The following is a 26,011-nucleotide window of genomic DNA, read 5'->3' as shown; positions in this document are numbered from 1 at the left end:
GTAAAACTCCCAAAGATGCATTATTTCAGGCATTATTAGCTATTTTTCATGTGTGGTGTAGGAGTTATGTTTAAATAACTGTCATATTGAGTGTTACAGTATACAGTCATATTGAGTAAAACTTCAAAAACTGTCATTTTGAGTGTGACCAATATGAGGCCAGTAAAATCTAATATTTGTATTTGTGATTCTTTCCAAAATACCTTATTCTGCTAAAACTTACATAAATTCAATATTAAAGGTTTTTTAAGACAGATTTCATATTTGGTTTTGGAGTTATGATTATAAACCTTTCATATTTAGTATGACAGTTACACTGTTATATTGAAAAAAAAAAAACTAACTTGTGTCTTTGCAAACCTTACAAAAGATCATTTTTCTAGTACAACTAACCAAAATACATATCTCTAGGCATTATTAGCCATTTTGCATTTGTTGTTTAAAAGTTAAGTTTGAAAACTTTTGTATTGCTTTTTCGCATTATCTCAGGATTCTAAGAACATTATAGTCATATTGAATAAAAAATACTTTTTGCATTTGCAAGATTTAAAAAAGCATATGTTCCGAGTAAAACTCCCAAAGATGCATTATTTCAGGCATTATTAGCCATTTTTCATGTGTGGTGTAGGAGTTATGTTTAAATAACTCTCATATTGAGTGTTACAGTATACAGTCATATTGAGTAAAACCTAAATTTCTATTTGCAAACCATACAAAAACATCTGTACTATAGTAAAACTCACATGTATTCAATATCACAGGCATTTTTAGACATTTTGCACGTTTGGATTAGGAATTATGTTTGAATACATTTTTATTGCTTTTTTCGCATTATCTCCGGATTCCAAGTACATTACTGTCAAATTGAGTAACAAATCAAATGTTGTTTTTACCAGATGTTTTTTTTTTTCAGGAAAACTCTCGAAGATACATTTCTTCAGGCATTATTAGACATTTTGCATGTGTATTTTTGGAGTTATGTTTCAAAAACTGTCATTTTGAGTGTGACCAATATGAGGCCAGTAAAATCTAATATTTGTATTTGTGATTCTTTCCAAAATACCTTATTCTGCTAAAACTCACATAAATTCAATATTAAAGGCTTTTTAAGACAAATGTCATATTTGGTTTTGGAGTTATGATTATAAACCTTTCATATTTAGTATGACAGTTACACTGTTATATTGAATAAAAAAACTAACTTGTGTCTTTGCAAACCTTATAAAAAAGATCATTTTTCTAGTACAACTAACAAAAAAACATATCCATCCATCCATCCATCCATTTTCTACCGCTTATTCCCTTTCGAGGTCGCGGGGGGCGCTGGCGCCTATCTCAGCTACAATCGGGCGGAAGGCATATCTCTAGGCATTATTAGCCATTTTGCATGTGTTGTTTAGAAGTTATGTTTGAATACATTTTTATTGCTTTTTTCGCATTATCTCAGGATTCTAAGACTATTATAGTCATATTGAGTAAAAAACTACTTTTTGCATTTGCAAGATTTAAAAAAGCATATGTTTCGAGTAAAACTCCCAAAGATGCTTTATTTCAGGCATTATTAGCCATTTTTCATGTGTTGTGTAGGAGTTATGTTTAAATAACTGTTTTATTGAGTGTTACAGTATACAGTCATATTGAGTAAAACCTCATTTTTGTATTTGCAAACCATAGAAAAACAACTGTATCTAGTAAAACTCACATGTATTCAATATCACAGGCATTTTTAGACATTTTGCACGTTTGGATTAGGAATTATGTTTGAATACATTTTTATTGCTTTTTTCGCATTATCTCAGGATTCTAAGACTATTATAGTCATATTGAGTAAAAAAACTACTTTTTGCATTTGCAAGATTTAAAAAAGCATATGTTTCGAGTAAAACTCCCAAAGATGCATTATTTCAGGCATTATTAGCCATTTTTCATGTGTGGTGTAGGAGTTATGTTTGAATAACTGTCATATTGAGTGTTACAGTATACAGTCATATTGAGTAAAACCTCATTTTTGTATTTGCAAACCATAGAAAAAAAACTGTATCTAGTAAAACTCACATGTATTCAATATCACAGGCATTTTTAGACATTTTGCACGTTTGGATTAGGAATTATGTTTGAATACATTTTTATTGCTTTTTTCGCATTATCTCAGGATTCTAAGTACATTACTGTCAAATTGAGTAACAAATCAAATGTTGTTTTTACCAGATGTTTTTTTTTTTTCAGGAAAACTCTCGAAGATACATTTCTTCAGGCATTATTAGACATTTTGCATGTGTATTTTTGGAGTTATGTTTCAAAAACTGTCATTTTGAGTGTGACCAATATGAGGCCAGTAAAATCTAATATTTGTATTTGTGATTCTTTCCAAAATACCTGATTCTGCTAAAACTCATCATAAATTCAATATTAAAGGCTTTTTAAGACAAATTTTATATTTGGTTTTGGAGTTATGATTATAAGCCTTTCATATTTAGTATGACAGTTACACAGTTATATTGAATAAAAAAACTAACTTGTGTCTTTGCAAACCTTACAAAAGATCATTTTTCTAGTACAACTAAAAAAAAAACATATCTCTAGGCATTATTAGCCATTTTGCATGTGTTGTTTAGAAGTTATGTTTGAATACATTTTTATTGCGTTTTTTGCATTATCTCAGGATTCTAAGACTATTATAGTCATATTGAGTAAAAAACTACTTTTTGCATTTGCAAGATTTAAAAAAGCATATGTTTCGAGTAAAACTCCCAAAGATGCATTATTTCAGGCATTATTAGCCATTTTTCATGTGTGGTGTAGGAGTTATGTTTAAATAACTGTCATGTTGAGTGTTACAGTATACAGTCATATTGAGTAAAACCTCATTTTTGAATTTGCAAACCATTGAAAAACAACTGTATCTAGTAAAACTCACATGTATTCAATATCACAGGCATTTTTAGACATTTTGCACGTTTGGATTAGGAATTATGTTTGAATACATTTTTATTGCTTTTTTCGCATTATCTCAGGATTCTAAGTACATTACTGTCAAATTGAGTAACAAATCAAATGTTGTTTTTACCAGATGTTTTTTTTTTTTCAGGAAAACTCTCGAAGATACATTTCTTCAGGCATTATTAGACATTTTGCATGTGTATTTTTGGAGTTATGTTTCAAAAACTGTCATTTTGAGTGTGACCAATATGAGGCCAGTAAAATCTAATATTTGTATTTGTGATTCTTTCCAAAATACCTGATTCTGCTAAAACTCATCATAAATTCAATATTAAAGGCTTTTTAAGACAAATTTTATATTTGGTTTTGGAGTTATGATTATAAGCCTTTCATATTTAGTATGACAGTTACACAGTTATATTGAATAAAAAAACTAACTTGTGTCTTTGCAAACCTTACAAAAGATCATTTTTCTAGTACAACTAAAAAAAAAACATATCTCTAGGCATTATTAGCCATTTTGCATGTGTTGTTTAGAAGTTATGTTTGAATACATTTTTATTGCGTTTTTTGCATTATCTCAGGATTCTAAGACTATTATAGTCATATTGAGTAAAAAACTACTTTTTGCATTTGCAAGATTTAAAAAAGCATATGTTTCGAGTAAAACTCCCAAAGATGCATTATTTCAGGCATTATTAGCCATTTTTCATGTGTGGTGTAGGAGTTATGTTTAAATAACTGTCATATTGAGTGTTACAGTATACAGTCATATTGAGTAAAACCTCATTTTTGAATTTGCAAACCATTGAAAAACAACTGTATCTAGTAAAACTCACATGTATTCAATATCACAGGCATTTTTAGACATTTTGCACGTTTGGATTAGGAATTATGTTTGAATACATTTTTATTGCATTTTTCGCATTATCTCAGGATTCTAAGTACATTACTGTCAAATTGAGCAACAAATCAAATTTTGTTTTTGCAAACCTTACCAAATGTTTTTTTTTCTGGAAAACTCTCAAAGATGCATTTCTTCAGGCATTATTAGACATTTTGCATGTGTATTTTTGGAGTTATGTTTCAAAAACTGTCATTTTGAGTGTGACCAATATGAGGCCAGTAAAATCTAATATTTGTATTTGTGATTCTTTCCAAAATACCTGATTCTGCTAAAACTCACATACATTCAATATTAAAGGCTTTTTAAGACAAATGTCATATTTGGTTTTGGAGTTATGATTATAAACCTTTCATATTTAGTATGACAGTTACACAGTTATATTGAATAAAAAAAACTAACTTGTGTCTTTGCAAACCTTACAAAAGATCATTTTTCTAGTACAACTAACAAAAAAACATATCTGTAGGCATTATTAGCCATTTTGCATGTTTTGTTTAGAAGTTATGTTTGAATACATTTGTATTGCTTTTTTCGCATTACCTCAGGATTCTAAGACTATTATAGTCATATTGAGTAAAAAACTACTTTTTGCATTTGCAAGATTTAAAAAAGCATATGTTTCGAGTAAAACTCCCAAAGATGCATTATTTCAGCTATTATTAGCCTTTTTTCATGTGTGGTGTAGGAGTTATGTTTAAATAACTGTCATATTGAGTGTTACAGTATACAGTCATATTGAGTAAAACCTCATTTTTGTATTTGCAAACCATTGAAAAACAACTGTATCTAGTAAAACTCACATGTATTCAATATCACAGGCATTTTTAGACATTTTGCACGTTTGGATTAGGAATTATGTTTGAATACATTTTTATTGCTTTTTTCGCATTATCTCAGGATTCTAAGTACATTACTGTCAAATTGAGTAACAAATCAAATGTTGTTTTTACCAGATGTTTTTTTTTTTCAGGAAAACTCTCGAAGATACATTTCTTCAGGCATTATTAGACATTTTGCATGTGTATTTTTGGAGTTATGTTTCAAAAACTGTCATTTTGAGTGTGACCAATATGAGGCCAGTAAAATCTAATATTTGTATTTGTGATTCTTTCCAAAATACCTTATTCTGCTAAAACTCACATAAATTCAATATTAAAGGTTTTTTAAGACAAATGTCGTATTTGGTTTTGGAGTTATGATTATAAACCTTTCATATTTAGGATGACAGTTACACTGTAAAATTGAATAAAAAAAACTAAATTGTGTCTTTGCAAACCTTACAAAAGATCATTTTTCTAGTACAACTAACAAAAAAACATATCTCTAGGCATTATTAGCCATTTTGCATGTGTTGTTTAGAAGTTATGTTTGAATACCTTTTTATTGCTTTTTTCACATTATCTCAGGATTCTAAGACTATTATAGTCATATTGAGTAAAACACTTCTTTTTGCATTTGCAAGGTTTAAAAAAGCATATGTTTCAAGTAAAACTCCCAAAGATGCATTATTTCAGGCATTATTAGCTATTTTTCATGTGTGGTGTAGGAGTTATGTTTAAATAACTGTCATATTGAGTGTTACAGTATACAGTTATATTGAGTAAAACCTCATTTTTGTATTTGCAAACCATTGAAAAACAACTGTATCTAGTAAAACTCACATGTATTCAATATCACAGGCATTTTTAGACATTTTGCACGTTTGGATTAGGAATTATGTTTGAATACATTTTTATTGTTTTTTTTCGCATTATCTCAGGATTCTAAGTACATTACTGTCAAATTGAGTAACAAATCAAATTTTGTTTTTGCAAACCTTACCAGATGTTTTTTTTTTTTCAGGAAAACTCTCGAAGATGCATTTCTTCAGGCATTATTAGACATTTTGCATGTGTATTTTTGGAGTTATGTTTCAAAAACTGTCATTTTGAGTGTGACCAATATCAGGCCAGTAAAATCTAATATTTGTATTTGTGATTCTTTCCAAAATACCTGATTCCGCTAAAACTTACATAAATTCAATATTAAAGGATTTTTAAGACAAATGTCATATTTGGTTTTGGAGTTATGATTATAAACCTTTCATATTTAGTATGACAGTTACACTGTTATATTGAATAAAAAAACTAACTTGTGTCTTTGCAAACCTTACAAAAGATAATTTTTCTAGTACAACTAACAAAAAAAACATATCTCTAGCTATCATTAGCCATTTTGCATGTGTTGTTTAGAAGTTATGTTTGAATACATTTTTATTGCTTTTTTCGCATTATCTCAGGATTCCAAGAACATTATTGTCATATTGAATAAAACAACAATTTTTTGCATTGCAAAGATTTAAAAAAGCAATCGTTTCGAGTAAAACTCCCAAAGATGCATTATTTCAGGCATTATTAGCCATGTGTGGTGTAGGAGTTATGTTTAAATAACTGTCATATTGAGTGTTACAGTATACAGTCATATTGAGTAAAACCTCATTTTTGATTTTGCAAACCATAGAAAATCAATTGTATCTAGTAAAACTCACATGGATTCAATATCACAGGCATTTTTAGACATTTTGCACGTTTGGATTAGGAATTATGTTGGAATACATTTTTATTGCTCTTTTTGCATTATCTCAGGATTTTAAGTACATTACTGTCAAATTGGGTAAAATATTTATTTTTGTTTTTGCAACCCTTACAAAATGTTTTTTTATCCAGTAAAACTCACAAAGATACATTTCTTCAGGCATTTTTTTGTAATTTTGCATGTGTATTTTTGGAGATAGGGTTCAAAAACTGTCTTATTGAGTGTGACCAATGTGAGGCAAGTAAAACTAAATTTTTGTATTTGTGAACCTTTCCAAAATACTTAATTCAGGTAAAACTCACATAAAGTCAACATTACGGGCTTTTTTAGACAGATTTCATGTTTGGTTTTGGAGTTATGTTTATTAACCTTTCATATTTAGTATGACAGTTTTACTGTTATATTGAATAAAAACAAACTAACTTTTATCTTTGCAAACACTGTAGAAATCAATTTTGTAAAAAAACGGTCATTTACTGGCAGCTACGGCTGCCAAACAAAAAACATAAAACTAAAGTAAAACATTGTAAACCAAATAATGATCAAAAATATTACATTTACAGATATATTCATGAAACGTTTTGGGGTGAAATATCATAATTTTACAGATTTTTACTAAATTATTAAGATCAACCACCTTTAATAAAGTGACGATGCAAACAGTTCTGCAGAAAAATACCTTTATTCTAAAGAGTTTTTCCAAATTATTACGATCAACCACCTTTAGTGAAGTGACAATGCTGGCGGTTCCTCAGAAAAATACCATTGTTTTACAGATTTTTTCTGAATAGTTAGGATCAGGGGTGTCTCATTGACTTTAGTGGGGGGCCACTGGATACAGGAACTTGATGCAAAGTGGATTCACCTTGCATGAATGGCTACCCCACCCTAGCAACATACTTACTGATCCTACCATTTCACTGTGAGAATTTTACTGACCCTCATGTAGGATTAACCCAAAGTCTGGCCGGGTGACTTTTTATACGCTCATTCACCAAATGATTAGCATGCCTACTGATGAGTGTGTTGTGCACGGTATTGTCATGCATGTGATAGTGACTGCAAGACATACTTGGTCAACAGCCACACAGGTCACACTGCTGGTGGCTGTACAAACAACTTTAACACTGTTACAAATATGCACCACACTGTGAATCCACATCGAACAAGAATGATAAACACATTTCAGGAAAACATCCTCACTGTAACAAAACATAAAAACAACATAACATAACAAATACCCACAAGCCCATGCAGCGCTGACTCTTCCGGGCTACACCCCTGCTACCACCCAACCCCGCGCCCCAAAACATCACCGCCCCCCTCCGTGCGTTGGTTGAGCTGGGCGGGGTTAGGTGGTGGGGGTGTATATTGTAACACATGGAATACTGGGTATTGTTTCTGTTGTGTTAATGTTGTGTTACGGTGAAGATGTTCTCCTGAAATGTGTTTGTCATTCTTGTTTGATGTGGCTCCACAATGTGGCGCATATTTGTAACATTGTTAAAGTTGTTTGTACGGCCACCGTCAGTGTGATCTGTAAGGCTATTGACTGTTGATTAAGTATATCTTGCAGTCACTCATGTATGTCATATTACAGGGAAAAAAATGTAAATGTTAGTTTGAGCATAAACCTTTTATAAGAGGCTACATATATTTTTCTCATTGAATGTGAAAATACACATAAATATTAAAAAAAAAAAATTTACCTTAAAATTACATTAACATTACAAAACATTTCTTTTTGTTTTTGCAACCCTTACAAAATGTTTTTTTTTTTATCCAGTAAAACTCACAAAGATACATTTCTTCAGGCATTTTTTTGTAATTTTGCATGTGTATTTTTGGAGATAGGGTTCAAAAACTGTCTTATTGAGTGTGACCAATGTGAGGCCAGTAAAACCAAATTTTTGTATTTGTGAACCTTTCCAAAATACCTAATTCAGGTAAAACTCACATAAAGTCAATATTACAGGCTTTTTTAGACGGATTTCATGTTTGGTTTTGGAGTTATGTTTATTAACCTTTCATATTTAGTATGACAGTTTTACTGTTATATTGAATACAAAAAACTAACTTTTATCTTTGCAAACACTGTAAAAATAAATTTTGTAAAAAAACGGTCATTTACTGGCAGCGACGGCTGCCAAACAAAAACCATAAAACTAAAGTAAAACATTGTAAACCAAATAATGATCAAAAATATTATATTTACAGAAATTTTCATGAAACGTTTTGGGGTGAAATATCGTAATTTTACAGATTTTTACTAAATTATTAAGATCAACCACCTTTAATAAAGTGACGATGCAAACAGATCTGCAGAAAAATATGTTTATTCTAAAGAGTTTTTCCAAATTATTACGATCAACCACCTTTAGTGAAGTGACAATGCTGGCGATTCCACAGAAAAATACCATTGTTTAACAGATTTTTTCTGAATTGTTGGATCAGGGGTGTCTCATTGACTTTAGCGGGGGGCCACTGGATGCAGGAAATTGATACAAAGTGGGTTAACCTTGCATGAATGGCTATCCCACCCTAGCGACATATTTACCATTCCTATCATTTCACCACGAGAATTTCACTGACCCTCATGTAGGGTTGACTCAAAATTTGGCCGGGCGAATATGACACGTAATACCGTGGTGGGTTTTATTGAACGCTCATTCATCAAATCATCAGCGTGCCAATTGAGGCATGTGATGAGCACGGTTTCGTCGTTCATTTGAAAAGTGACTGCAAGATATACTTGGTCAACAGCCACACAGGTCACACTGACGGTGGCTGTACAAACAACTTTAACACTGTTATAAATATGCACCACACTGTGAACCCACATCGAACAAGAATGATAAACACATTTCAGGAAAACATCCTCACTGTAATAAAACATAAAAACAACATAACAAATACCCAGAAGCCCAAGCAGCGCTGACTCTTCCGGGTTACAATCCCGCTACCACCCAACCCCGTGCCCCAAAACATCACCGCCCCCCTCCGTGCGTTGGTTGAGCTGGGCGGGGTTAGGTGGTGGGGGTGTATATTGTAACACATGGAATTCTAGGAATTGTTTCTGTTGTGTTAATGTTGTGTTACGGTGACGATGTTCTCCTGAAATGTGTTTGTCAGTCTTGATTGATGTGGCTCCACAGTGTGGCGCATATTTGTAACATTGTTAAAGTTGTTTGTACGGCCACCGTCAGTATGATCTGTACGGCTGTTGACTGTTAATTAAGAATCTCTTGCAGTATTTCATGTACGTCATATTACAGTTTGAGCATATACCTTTTATAAGAGGCTACATATATTTTTCGACTTGAATGTGAAAATACACATAAATATTGAAAACATTTGATTTACCTTAAAATTACATATAAAACTGTTAGATTGTTAGTATGAACAAATACTTTCATATAACAAGCTACATATTTAATTAAAGTTAATTACTGTAATTTTACAAGAAATTGAAAGTAATTTGAGAAAACAGAAAATAATATGTATAAATAATTTGGTATTTTTCTGTAAAAAAAATAGGAATATACATAGTTTGTCATTACTGGCATATTACTTAAAATAACAGGCGTTTTTTTAATTTACAGATAATGTCTTCAATTCTACAGATTTATAACCTATTTAAAAAAATTGAAAAATTATAGTAGAAATTTAGAGTAAACTAACCATACAAATAGGATTTTGTTTTCCAAGTGAGCCCTACAAAATATCATTTTTCTACTACAACTAACAAAGATGCATTTCTTCAGGCATTATTAGACCTTTTGCATGTGTATTTTTGGAGTTATGTTTCAAAAACTGTCATTTTGAGTGTGACCAATATGAGGCCAGTAAAATCTAATATTTGTATTTGTGATTCTTTCCAAAATACCTGATTCTGCTAAAACTCACATAAATTCAATATTAAAGGCTTTTTAAGACAAATTTCATATTTGGTTTTGGAGTTATGATTATAAACCTTTCATATTTAGTATGACAGTTACACTGTTATATTGAATAAAAAAACTAATTTGTGTCTTTGCAAACCTTACAAAAGATCATTTTTCTAGTACAACCAACAAAAAAACATATCTCTAGGCATTATTAGCCATTTTGCATGTGTTGTTTAGAAGTTATGTTTGAATACATTTGTATTGCTTTTTTCGCATTATCTCAGGATTCTAAGAACATTATTGTCATATTGAGTAAAAAACAACTTTTTGCATTCGCAAAATTTAAAAAGGCATATGTTTCGAGTAAAACTCCCAAAGATGCATTATTTCAGGCATTATTAGCCATTTTTCATGTGTGGTGTAGGAGTTATGTTTAAATAACTGTCATATTGAGTGTTACAGTATACAGTCATATTGAGTAAAACCTCATTTTTGTATTTGCAAACCATTGAAAAACAACTGTATCTAGTAAAACTCACATGTATTCAATATCACAGGCATTTTTAGACATTTTGCACGTTTGGATTAGGAATTATGTTTGAATACATTTTTGTTGCTATTTTCGCATTATCTCAGGATTCCAAGTACATTACTGTCAAATTGAGTAACAAATCAAATTTTGTTTTTGCAAACCTTACCAAATGTTTTTTTTTTTCAGGAAAACTCTCGAAGATGCATTTCTTCAGGCATTATTAGACATTTTGCATGTGTATTTTTGAAGTTATGTTTCAAAAACTGTAATTTTGAGTGTGACCAATATGAGGCCAGTAAAATCTAATATTTGTATTTGTGATTCTTTCCAAAATACCTGATTCTGCTAAAACTTACATAAATTCAATATTAAAGGCTTTTTAAGACAAATGTCATATTTGGTTTTGGAGTTATGATTATAAACCTTTCATGAGGACGGCGTGGCGCAGTGTGAGAGTGGCCGTGCGCAACCCGAGGGTCCCGGGCTCAAATCCCACCTAGTACCAACCTCGTCACGTCCGTTGTGTCCTGAGCAAGACACTTCACCCTTGCTCCTGATGGGTGCTGGTTGGTGCCTTGCATGGCAGCTCCCTCCATCAGTGTGTGAATGTGTGTGTGAATGGGTAAATGTGGAAGTTGTGTCAAAGCGCTTTGAGTACCTTGAAGGTAGAAAAGCGCTATACAAGTACAACACATTTATTTATCATTTATATTTAGTATGACAGTTACACTGTTATATTGAAAAACAAAACCAACTAACTTGTGTCTTTGCAAACCTTACAAAAGATCATTTTTCTAGTACAACTAACCAAAATACATATCTTTAGGCATTATTAGCCATTTTGCATTTGTTGTTTAGAAGTTATGTTTGAATACCTTTTTATTGCTTTTTTCACATTATCTCAGGATTCTAAGACAATTATAGTCATATTGAGTAAAAAACTTCTTTTTGCATTTGCAAGGTTTAAAAAAGCATATGTTTCAAGTAAAACTCCCAAAGATGCATTATTTCAGGCATTATTAGCTATTTTTCATGTGTGGTGTAGGAGTTATGTTTAAATAACTGTCATATTGAGTGTTACAGTATACAGTTATATTGAGTAAAACCTCATTTTTGTATTTGCAAACCATTGAAAAACAACTGTATCTAGTAAAACTCACATGTATTCAATATCACAGGCATTTTTAGACATTTTGCACGTTTGGATTAGGAATTATATTTGAATACATTTTTATTGCTTTTTTCGCATTATCTCAGGATTCTAAGTACATTACTGTCAAATTGAGTAACAAATCAAATTTTGTTTTTGCAAACCTTACCAAATGTTTTTTTTCTGGAAAACTCTCGAAGATGCATTTCTTCAGGCATTATTCGACATTTTGCATGTGTATTTTTGGAGTTATGTTTCAAAAACTGTCATTTTGAGTGTGACCAATATGAGGCCAGTAAAATCTAATATTTGTATTTGTGATTCTTTCCAAAATACCTGATTCTGCTAAAACTCACATAAATTCAATAATAAAGGCTTTTTAAGACAAATTTCATATTTGGTTTTGGAGTTATGATTATAAACCTTTCATATTTAGTATGACAGTTACACTGTTATATTGAATAAAAAAACTAATTTGTGTCTTTGCAAACCTTACAAAAGATCATTTTTCTAGTACAACCAACAAAAAAACATATCTCTAGGCATTATTAGCCATTTTGCATGTGTTGTTTAGAAGTTATGTTTGAATACATTTGTATTGCTTTTTTCGCATTATCTCAGGATTCTAAGAACATTATTGTCATATTGAGTAAAAAACAACTTTTTGCATTTGCAAAATTTAAAAAGGCATATGTTTCGAGTAAAACTCCCAAAGATGCATTATTTCAGGCATTATTAGCCATTTTTCATGTGTGGTGTAGGAGTTATGTTTAAATAACTGTCATATTGAGTGTTACAGTATACAGTCATATTGAGTAAAACCTCATTTTTGTATCTGCAAACCATTGAAAAACAACTGTATCTAGTAAAACTCACATGTATTCAATATCACAGGCTTTTTTAGACATTTTGCACGTTTGGATTAGGAATTATGTTTGAATACATTTTTATTGCTTTTTTTGCATTATCTCAGGATTCTAAGTACATTACCGTCAAATTGAGTAACAAATCAAATTTTGTTTTTGCAAACCTTACCAAATGTTTTTTTTTCTGGAAAACTCTCGAAGATGCATTTCTTCAGGCATTATTAGACCTTTTGCATGTGTATTTTTGGAGTTATGTTTCAAAAACTGTCATTTTGAGTGTGACCAATATGAGGCCAGTAAAATCTAATATTTGTATTTGTGATTCTTTCCAAAATACCTGATTCTGCTAAAACTCACATAAATTCAATATTAAAGGCTTTTTAAGACAAATTTCATATTTGGTTTTGGAGTTATGATTATAAACCTTTCATATTTAGTATGACAGTTACACTGTTATATTGAATAAAAAAACTAATTTGTGTCTTTGCAAACCTTACAAAAGATAATTTTTCTAGTACAACCAACAAAAAAACATATCTCTAGGCATTATTAGCCATTTTGCATGTGTTGTTTAGAAGTTATGTTTGAATACATTTGTATTGCTTTTTTCGCATTATCTCAGGATTCTAAGAACATTATTGTCATATTGAGTAAAAAACAACTTTTTGCATTCGCAAAATTTAAAAAGGCATATGTTTCGAGTAAAACTCCCAAAGATGCATTATTTCAGGCATTATTAGCCATTTTTCATGTGTGGTGTAGGAGTTATGTTTAAATAACTGTCATATTGAGTGTTACAGTATACAGTCATATTGAGTAAAACCTCATTTTTGTATTTGCAAACCATTGAAAAACAACTGTATCTAGTAAAACTCACATGTATTCAATATCACAGGCTTTTTTAGACATTTTGCACGTTTGGATTAGGAATTATGTTTCAATACATTTTTATTGCTTTTTTTGCATTATCTCAGGATTCTAAGTACATTACCGTCAAATTGAGTAACAAATCAAATTTTGTTTTTGCAAACCTTACCAAATGTTTTTTTTTCTGGAAAACTCTCGAAGATGCATTTCTTCAGGCATTATTAGACCTTTTGCATGTGTATTTTTGGAGTTATGTTTCAAAAACTGTCATTTTGAGTGTGACCAATATGAGGCCAGTAAAATCTAATATTTGTATTTGTGATTCTTTCCAAAATACCTGATTCTGCTAAAACTCACATAAATTCAATATTAAAGGCTTTTTAAGACAAATTTCATATTTGGTTTTGGAGTTATGATTATAAACCTTTCATATTTAGTATGACAGTAACACTGTTATATTGAATAAAAAAACTAACTTGTGTCTTTGCAAACCTTACAAAAGATCATTTTCTAGTACAACTAACAAAAAAACATATCTCTAGCTATCATTAGCCATTTTGCATGTGTTGTTTAGAAGTTATGTTTGAATACATTTTTATTGCTTTTTTCGCATTATCTCAGGATTCCAAGAACATTATTGTCATATTGAATAAAACAACAATTTTTTGCATTGCAAAGATTTAAAAAAGCAATCGTTTCGAGTAAAACTCCCAAAGATGCATTATTTCAGGCATTATTAGCCATGTGTGGTGTAGGAGTTATGTTTAAATAACTGTCATATTGAGTGTTACAATATACAGTCATATTGAGTAAAACCTAATTTTTGATTTTGCAAACCATAGAAAATCAACTGTATCTAGTAAAACTCACATGGATTCAATATCACAGGCATTTTTAGACATTTTGCACGTTTGGATTAGGAATTATGTTGGAATACATTTTTATTGCTCTTTTTGCATTATCTCAGGATTTTAAGTACATTACTGTCAAATTGGGTAAAATATTTATTTTTGTTTTTGCAACCCTTACAAAATGTTTTTTTATCCAGTAAAACTCACAAAGATACATTTCTTCAGGCATTTTTTTGTAATTTTGCATGTGTATTTTTGGAGATAGGGTTCAAAAACTGTCTTATTGAGTGTGACCAATGTGAGGCAAGTAAAACTACAATAAGACAATTGTATTTGTGAACCTTTCCAAAATACTTAATTCAGGTAAAACTCACATAAAGTCAACATTACGGGCTTTTTTAGACAGATTTCATGTTTGGTTTTGGAGTTATGTTTATTAACCTTTTATATTTAGTATGACAGTTTTACTGTTATATTGAATAAAAAAAACTAACTTTTATCTTTGCAAACACTGTAGAAATCAATTTTGTAAAAAAACGGTCATTTACTGGCAGCTACGGCTGCCAAACAAAAACCATAAAACTAAAGTAAAACATTGTAAACCAAATAATGATCAAAAATATTATATTTACGGATATTTTCATGAAACGTTTTGGGGTGAAATATCATAATTTTACAGATTTTTACTAAATTATTAAGATCAACCACCTTTAATAAAGTGACGATGCAAACAGTTCTGCAGAAAAATACCTTTATTCTAAAGAGTTTTTCCAAATTATTACGATCAACCACCTTTAGTGAAGTGACAATGCTGGCGGTTCCTCAGAAAAATACCATTGTTTTACAGATTTTTTCTGAATAGTTAGATCAGGGGTGTCTCATTGACTTTAGTGGGGGGCCACTGGATGCAGGAACTTGATGCAAAGTGGATTCACCTTGCATGAATGGCTACCCCACCCTAGCAACATACTTACTGATCCTACCATTTCACTGTGAGAATTTTACTGACCCTCATTTGGATTGACCCAAAGTCTGGCCGGGTGACTTTTTATACGCTCATTCACCAAATCATTAGCATGCCTACTGATGAGTGTGATGTGCACGGTATTGTCATGCATGTGATAGTGACTGCAAGACATACTTGGTCAACAGCCACACAGGTCACACTGCTGGTGGCTGTACAAACAACTTTAACACTGTTACAAATATGCACCACACTGTGAATCCACATCGAACAAGAATGATAAACACATTTCAGGAAAACATCCTCACTGTAACAAAACATAAAAACAACATAACATAACAAATACCCACAAGCCCATGCAGCGCTGACTCTTCCGGGCTACACCCCTGCTACCACCCAACCCCGCGCCCCAAAACATCACCGCCCCCCTCCGTGCGTTGGTTGAGCTGGGCGGGGTTAGGTGGTGGGGGTGTACATTGTAACACATGGAATACTGGGTATTGTTTCTGTTGTGTTAATGTTGTGTTACGGTGAAGATGTTTTCCTGAAATGTGTTTGTCATTCTTGTTTGATGTGGCTCCACAATGTGGCGCATATTTGTAACATTGTTAAAGTTGTTTGTACGGCCACCGTCAGTGTGATCTGTAAGGCTATTGACTGTTGATTAAGTATGTCTTGCAGTCACTCATGTATGTCATATTACAGGGAAAAAATTTAAATGTTAGTTTGAGCGGGCTTCACGGTGGCAGAGGGGTTAGTGCGTCTACCTCACAATACGAAGGTCCTGCAGTCCTGGGTCAAATCCAGGGTCGGGATCTTTCTGTGTGGAGTTTGCATGTTCTCCCCGTGAATGCGTGGGTTCCCTCCGGGTACTCCGGCTTCCTCCACTTCAAAGACATGCACCTGGGGATAGGTTGATTGGCAACACTAAATTGGCCCTAGGTGTGAATGTGAGTGTGAATGTTGTCTGTCTATCTGTGTTGGCCCTGCGATGAGGTGGCGACTTGTCCAGGTGTACCCCGCCTTCCGCCCGATTGTAGCTGAGATAGCGCCAGCGCCCCCCGCGACCCCAAAAGGGAATAAGCGGTAGAAAATGGATGGATGGATAGTTTGAGCATAAACCTTTTATAAGAGGCTACATATATTTTTCTCATTGAATGTGAAAATACACATAATATTAAAAAAAATAATTTACCTTAAAATTACATTAACATTACAAAACATTTCTTTTTGTTTTTGCAACCCTTACAAAATGTTTTTTTTTATCCAGTAAAACTCACAAAGATACATTTCTTCAGGCATTTTTTGTAATTTTGCATGTGTATTTTTGGAGATAGGGTTCAAAAACTGTCTTATTGAGTGTGACCAATGTGAGGCCAGTAAAACCAAATTTTTGTATTTGTGAACCTTTCCGAAATACCTAATTCAGGTAAAACTCACATAAGTCAATATTACAGGCTTTTTTTAGACGGATTTCATGTTTGGTTTTGGAGTTATGTTTATTAACCTTTCATATTTAGTATGACAGTTTTACTGTTATATTGAATACAAAAACTAACTTTTATCTTTGCAAACACTGTAAAAATAAATTTTGTAAAAAAACGGTCATTTACTGGCAGTGACGGCTGCCAAACAAAAACCATAAAACTAAAGTAAAACATTGTAAACCAAATAATGATCAAAAATATTATATTTACAGAAATGTTCATGAAACGTTTTGGGGTGAAATATCGTAATTTTACAGATTTTTACTAAATTATTAAAATCAACCACCTTTAATAAAGTGACGATGCAAACAGTTCTGCAGAAAAAATATCTTTATTCTAAAGAGTTTTTCCAAAATTATTACGATCAACCACCTTTAGTGAAGTGACAATGCTGGCGATTCCACAGAAAAAATACCATTGTTTAACAGATTTTTTCTGAATTGTTGGATCAGGGGTGTCTCATTGACTTTAGCGGGGGGCCACTGGATGCAGGAAATTGATACAAAGTGGGTTAACCTTACATGAATGGCTATCCCACCCTAGCGACATACTTACCATTCCTATCATTTCACCACGAGAATTTCACTGACCCTCATGTAGGGTTGACTCAAAATTTGGCCGGGCGAATATGACACGTAAACCGTGGTGGGTTTTATTGAACGCTCATTCATCAAATCATCAGCGTGCCAATTGAGGCAAGTGATGAGCACGGTTTCGTCGTTCATTTGAAAAGTGACTGCAAAATATACTTGGTCAACAGCCACACAGGTCACACTGACGGTGGCTGTACAAACAACTTTAACACTGTTACAAATATGCACCACACTGTGAACCCACATCGAACAAGAATGGTAAACACATTTCAGGAAAACATCCTCACTGTAATAAAACATAAAAACAACATAACAAATACCCAGAAGCCCAAGCAGCGCTGACCTCTTCCGGGCTACAATCCCGCTTCCACCCAACCCGTGCCCCAAAACATCACCGGGCCCCTCGTGCGTTGGTTGAGCTGGGCGGGGTTAGGTGGTGGGGGTGTATATTGTAACACATGGAATTCTAGGAATTGTTTCTGTTGTGTTAATGTTGTGTTACGGTGACGATGTTCTCCTGAAATGTGTTTGTCAGTCTTGATTGATGTGGCTCCACAGTGTGGCGCATATTTGTAACATTGTTAAAGTTGTTTGTACGGCCACCGTCAGTATGATCTGTACCGCTGTTGACTGTTGATTAAGAATCTCTTGCAGTATTTCATGTACGTCATATTACAGTTTGAGCATACACCTTTTATAAGAGGCTACATATATTTTTCGACTTGAATGTGAAAATACACATAAATATTGAAAACATTTGATTTACCTTAAAATTACATATAAAACTGTAGATTGTTAGTATGAACAAATACTTCATATAACAAGCTACATATTTAATTAAAGTTAATTACTGTAATTTTACATGAAATTGAAATTAATTGAGAAAACAGGAAATAATATGTATGAATAATTTGGTATTTTTCTGTAAAAAAAAATAGGAATATACATAGTTTGGTCATTACTGGCATATTACTTAAAATAACAGCTTTTTTTTAATTTACAGATAATGTCCTTCAATTCTACAGATTTATAACCTATTTAAGAAAATTGAAAAATTATAGTAGAAATTTAGAGCAAACTAACATACAAATATGGATTTTGTTTTCCAAGTGAGCCCTACAAAATATCATTTTTCTACTACAACTAACAAAGATACATATCTCTAGGAATTATTAGCCGTTTTGCATGTGTTGTTTAAAGTTATGTTGAAAACTTTTGTATTGCTTTTTCGCATTATCTCAGGATTCTAAGAACATTATAGTCATATTGAGTAAAAAATACTTTTTGCATTTGCAAGATTAAAAAAGCATATGTTCCGAGTAAAACTCCCAAGATGCATTATTTCAGGCATCATTAGCCATTTTTCATGTGTGGTGTAGGAGTTATGTTTAAATAACTCTCATATTGAGTGTTACAGTATACAGTCATATTGAGTAAAACCTAAATTTCTATTTGCAAACCATAGAAAAACAACTGTACTATAGTAAAACTCACATGTATTCAATATCAGGCATTTTTAGACATTTTGCACGTTTAGATTAGGAATTATGTTGGACTACATTTGTATTGCTTTTTTCGCATTATCTCAGGATTCTAAGTACATTACTGTCAAATTGAGTAACAAATCAAATTTTGTTTTTGCAAACCTTACCAAATGTTTTTTTTTCTGGGAAACTCTCGAAGATGTATTTCTTCAGGCATTATTCGACATTTTGCATGTGTATTTTTGGAGTTATGTTTCAAAAACTGTCATTTTGAGTGTGACCAATATGAGGCCAGTAAAATCTAATATTTGTATTTGTGATTCTTTCCAAAATACCTGATTCTGCTAAAACTCACATAATTCAATATTAAAGGCTTTTTAAGACAAATTTCATATTTGGTTTTGGAGTTATGATTATAAACCTTTCATATTTAGTATGACAGTTACACTGTTATATTGAATAAAAAAACTAATTTGTGTCTTTGCAAACCTTAAAAAAGATCATTTTTCTAGTACAACTAACAAAAAAAACATATCTCTAGGCATTATTAGCCATTTTGCATGTGTTGTTTAGAAGTTATGTTTGAATACATTTTTATTGCTTTTTTCGCATTATCTCAGGATTGTAAGACTATTATAGTCATATTGAGTAAAAAACTACTTTTTGCATTTGCAAGATTTAAAAAAGCATATGTTTCGAGTAAAACTCCCAAAGATGCCTTATTTCAGGCATTATTAGCCATTTTTCATGTGTGGTGTAGGAGTTATGTTTAAATAAATGTCATATTGAGTGTTACAGTATACAGTCATATTGAGTAAAACCTCATTTTTGTATTTGCAAACCATTGAAAAACAACTGTATCTAGTAAAACTCACATGTATTCAATATCACAGGCATTTTTAGACATTTTGCACGTTTGGATTAGGAAATTATGTTTGAATACATTTTTATTGCTTTTTTCGCATTATCTCAGGATTCCAAGTACATTACTGTCAAATTGAGTAACAAATCAAATTTTGTTTTTTCAAACCTTACCAAAAGGTTTTTTTTTTTCAGGAAAACTCTCGAAGATGCATTTCTTCAGGCATTATTAGACATTTTGCATGTGTATTTTTGGAGTTATGTTTCAAAAACTGTCATTTTGAGTGTGACCAATATGAGGCCAGTAAAATCTAATATTTGTATTTGTGATTCTTTCCAAAATACCTGATTCTGCTAAAACTCACATAAATTCAATATTAAAGGCTTTTTAAGACAAATTTCATATTTGGTTTTGGAGTTATGATTATAAACCTTTCATATTTAGGATGACTGTTAAATTGAATAAAAAAACTAACTTGTGTCTTTGCAAACCTTACAAAAGATCATTTTTCTAGTACAACTAACCAAAATACATATCTCTAGGCATTATTAGCCATTTTGCATTTGTTGTTTAGAAGTTATGTTTGAATACCTTTTTATTGCTTTTTTCACATTATCTCAGGATTCTAAGACTATTATAGTCATATTGAGTAAAAAACTTCTTTTTGCATTTGCAAGATTTAAAAAAGCATATGTTTCAAGTAAAACTCCCAAAGATGCATTATTTTAGGCATTATTAGCTATTTTTCATGTGTGGTGTAGGAGTTATGTTTCAATAACTGTCATATTGAGTGTTACAGTATACAGTCATATTGAGTAAAACCTCATTTTTGTATTTGCAAACCATAGAGAAACAACTGTATCTAGTAAAACTCACATTTATTCAATATCACAGGCATTTTTAGACATTTTGCACGTTTGGATTAGGAATTATGTTTGAATACATTTTTATTGCTTTTTTCGCATTATCTCAGGATTCCAAGTACATTACTGTCAAATTGAGTAACAAATCAAATTTTGTTTTTGCAAACCTTACCAAATGTTTTTTTTTCAGGAAAACTCTCGAAGATGCATTTCTTCAGGCATTATTAGACATTTTGCATGTGTATTTTTGGAGTTATGTTTCAAAAACTGTCATTTTGAGTGTGACCAATATGAGGCCAGTAAAATCTAATATTTGTATTTGTGATTCTTTCCAAAATACCTGATTCTGCTAAAACTCACATAAATTCAATATTAAAGGATTTTTAAGACAAATTTCATATTTGGTTTTGGAGTTATGATTATAAACCTTTCATATTTAGTATGACAGTTGCACTGTTATATTGAATAAAAAAACTAACTTGTGTCTTTGCAAACCTTACAAAAGATCATTTTTCTAGTACAACTAACAAAAAAACATATCTCTAGGCATTATTAGCCATTTTGCATGTGTTGTTTAGAAGTTATGTTTGAGTACATTTGTATTGCTTTTTTCGCATTACCTCAGGATTGTAAGACTATTATAGTCATATTGAGTAAAAAACAACTTTTTGCATTTGCAAGATTTAAAAAAGCATATGTTTCGAGTAAAACTCCCAAAGATGCATTATTTCAGGCATTATTAGCCGTTTTTCATGTGTGGTGTAGGAGTTATGTTTAAATAACTGTCATATTGAGTGTTACAGTATACAGTCATATTGAGTAAAACCTCATTTTTGTATTTGCAAACCATTGAAAAACAACTGTATCTAGCAAAACTCACATGTATTCAATATCACAGGCATTTTTAGACATTTTGCACGTTTGGATTAGGAATTATGTTTGAATACATTTTTATTGCTTTTTTCGCATTATCTCAGGATTCTAAGTACATTACTGTCAAATTGAGTAACAAATCAAATTTTGTTTTTGCAAACCTTACCAAATGTTTTTTATTTCAGGAAAACTCTCGAAGATGCATTTCTTCAGGCATTATTAGACATTTTGCATGTGTATTTTTTGAGTTATGTTTCGAAAACTGTCATTTTGAGTGTGACCAATATGAGGCCAGTAAAATCTAATATTTGTATTTGTGATTTTTTCCAAAATACCTGATTCTGCTAAAACTCACATAAATTCAATATTAAAGGCTTTTTAAGACAAATTTCATATTTGGTTTTGGAGTTATGATTATAAACCTTTCATATTTAGTATGACAGTTACACAGTTATATTGAATAAAAAAACTAACTTGTGTCTTTGCAAACCTTACAAAAGATAATTTTTCTAGTACAACTAACCAAAATACATATCTCTAGGCATTATTAGCCATTTTGCATGTGTTGTTTAGAAGTTATGTTTGAATACATTTTTATTGCTTTTTTCGCATTATCTCAGGATTGTAAGACTATTATAGTCATATTGAGTAAAAAACTACTTTTTGCATTTGCAAGATTCAAAAAAGCATATGTTTCGAGTAAAACTCCCAAAGATGCATTATTTCAGGCATTATTAGCCATTTTTCATGTGTGGTGTAGGAGTTATGTTTAAATAACTGTCATATTGAGTGTTACAGTATACAGTCATATTGAGTAAGACCTCATTTTTGTATTTGCAAACCATAGAAAAACAACTGTATTTAGTAAAACTCACATGTATTCAATATCACAGGCATTTTTAGACATTTTGCACGTTTGAATTAGGAATTATATTTGAATACATTTTTATTGCTTTTTTCGCATTATCTCAGGATTCTAAGTACTTTACTGTCAAATTGAGTAACAAATCAAATTTTGTTTTGCAAACCTTACCATTTTTTTTTTTTTCAGGAAAATTCTCGAAGATGCATTTCTTCAGGCATTATTAGACATTTTGCATGTGTATTTTTGGAGTTATGTTTCAAAAACTGTCATTTTGAGTGTGACCAATATGAGGCCAGTAAAATCTAATATTTGTATTTGTGATTCTTTCCAAAATACCTGATCCTGCTAAAACTCACATAAATTCAATATTAGAGTTTTTTAAAGACAAATTTCATATTTGGTTTTGGAGTTATGATTATAATTTCGCATTATCTCAGGATTCTAAGTACATTACTGTCAAAATGAGTAACAAATCAAATTTTTTTTTTGCAAACCTTACCAGATGTTTTTTTTTTTTCTGGAAAACTCTCGAAGAAATATTTCTTCAGTTATTATTAGACATTTTGCATGTGTATTTTTGGAGTTATGTTTAAAAAACTTTCATTTTGAGTGTGACCAATATGAGGCCAGTAAAACCTAATATTTGTATTTGTGATTCTTTCCAAAATACCTGATTCTGCTAAAACTTACATAAATTCAATATTAAAGGCTTTTTAAGACAAATGTCATATTTGGTTTTGGAGTTATGATTATAAACTTTCATATTTAGTATGACAGTTACACTGTTATATTGAATAAAAAAACTAACTTGTGTCTTTGCAAACCTTACAAAAGATAATGTTTCTAGTACAACTAACAAAAAAACATATCTCTAGGCATTATTAGCCATTTTGCATGTGTTGTTTAGAAGTTATGTTTGAATACATTTTTATTGTTTTTTTCGCATTATCTCAGGATTTTAAGACTATTATAGTCATATTGAGTAAAAAACAACTTTTTGCATTTGCAAGATTTAAAAAAGCATATGTTTCGAGTAAAACTCCCAAAGATGCATTATTTCAGGCATTATTAGCCATTTTTCATGTGTGGTGTAGGAGTTATGTTTGAATAACTGTCATATTGAGTGTTACAGTATACAGTCATATTGAGTAAAACCTCATTTTTGTATTTGCAAACCATTGAAAAACAACTGTATCTAGTAAAACTCACATGTATTCAATATCACAGGCATTTTTAGACATTTTGCACGTTTGGATTAGGAATTATGTTTGAATACATTTGTATTGCTTTTTTCGCATTATCTCAGGATTCTAAGTACATTACTGTCAAATTGACTAACAAATCAAATTTTTTTTTTGCAAACCTTACCAAATGTTTTTTTTCTGGAAAACTCTCGAAGATGCATTTCTTCAGGCATTATTAGACATTTTGCATGTGTATTTTTGGAGTTATGTTTCAAAAACTGTCATTTTGAGTGTGACCAATATGAGGCCAGTAAAATATAATATTTGTATTCGTGATTCTTTCCAAAATACCTGATTCTGCTAAAACTCACATAAATTCAATATTAAAGGCTTTTTAAGACAAATTTCATATTTGGTTTTGGAGTTATGATTATAAACCTTTCATATTTAGGATGACAGTTACACTGTTAAATTGAATAAAAAAACTAACTTGTGTCTTTGCAAACCTTACAAAAGATCATTTTTCTAGTACAACTAACAAAAAAACATATCTCTAGGAATTATTAGCCATTTTGCATGTGTTGTTTAGAAGTTATGTTTGAATACATTTGTATTGCTTTTTTCGCATTATCTCAGGATTCTAAGACTATTATAGTCATATTGAGTAAAAAAACAACTTTTTGCATTTGCAAGATTTAAAAAAGCATATGTTTCGAGTAAAACTCCCAAAGATGCATTATTTCAGGCATTATTAGCCATTTATCATGTGTGGTGTAGGAGTTATGTTTAAATAACTGTCATATTGAGTGTTACAGTATACAGTCATATTGAGTAAAACCTCATTTTTGTATTTGCAAACCATAGAAAAACAACTGTATCTAGTAAAACTCACATGTATTCAATATTACAGGCATTTTTAGACATTTTGCACGTTTGGATTAGGAATTACGTTTGAATACATTTTATTGCTTTTTTCGCATTATCTCAGGAGTCTAAGTACATTACTGTCAAATTGAGTAACAAATCAAATTTTGTTTTTGCAAACCTTACCAAATGTTTTTTTTCTGGAAAACTCTCGAAGATGCATTTCTTCAGGCATTATTAGACATTTTGCATGTGTATTTTTGGAGTTATGTTTCAAAAACTGTCATTTTGAGTGTGACCAATATGAGGCCAGTAAAATCTAATATTTGTATTTGTGATTCTTTCCAAAATACCTGATTCTGCTAAAACTCACATAAATTCAATATTAGAGTTTTTTTAAGACAAATTTCATATTTAATTTTGGAGTTATGATTATAAACCTTTCATTTTTAGTATGACAGTTACACTGTTATATTGAATAAAAAAAACTAACTTGTGTCTTTGCAAACCTTACAAAAGATCATTTTTCTAGTACAACTAACAAAAATACATATCTCTAGGCATTATTAGCCATTTTGCATTTCTTGTTTAGAAGTTATGTTTGAATACATTTTTATTGCTTTTTTCACATTATCTCAGGATTCTAAGACTATTATAGTCATATTGAGTAAAAAACTTATTTTTGCATTTGCACGATTTAAAAAAGCATATGTTTCAAGTAAAACTCCCAAAGATGCATTATTTCAGGCATTATTAGCTATTTTTCATGTGTGGTGGAGGAGTTATGTTTAAATAACTGTCATATTGAGTGTTACAGTATACAGTCATATTGAGTAAAACCTCATTTTTGTATTTGCAAACCATAGAAAAACAACTGCATCTAGTAAAACTCACATGTATTCAATATCACAGGCATTTTTAGACATTTTGCACGTTTGGATTAGGAATTATGTTTGAATACATTTTTATTGCTTTTTTCGCATTATCTCAGGATTCTAAGTACATTACTGTCAAATTGAGTAACAAATCAAATTTTGTTTTTGCAAACCTTACCAGATGTTTTTTTTTTCAGGAAAACTCTCGAAGATGCATTTCTTCAGGCATTATTAGACATTTTGCATGTGTATTTTTGGAGTTACGTTTCAAAAACTGTCATTTTGAGTGTGACCAATATGAGGCCAGTAAAACCTAATATTTGTATTTGTGATTCTTTCCAAAATACCTGATTCTGCAAAAACTTATATAAATTCAATATTAAAGGGTTTTTAAGACAAATGTCATATTTGGTTTTGGAGTTATGATTATAAACCTTTCATATTTAGTATGACAGTTACACTGTTATATTGGGAAAAAAAACCAACTAACTTGTGTCTTTGCAAGCTTTACAAAAGATCATTT

Source organism: Nerophis ophidion, linkage group LG14, assembly GCF_033978795.1.
Source record: "Nerophis ophidion isolate RoL-2023_Sa linkage group LG14, RoL_Noph_v1.0, whole genome shotgun sequence".
In the NCBI taxonomy this organism is placed as follows: Eukaryota; Metazoa; Chordata; class Actinopteri; order Syngnathiformes; family Syngnathidae; genus Nerophis; species Nerophis ophidion.
The sequence above is the reverse complement of the archived record's forward strand: the minus strand, read 5'-3'. Positions refer to the sequence as shown.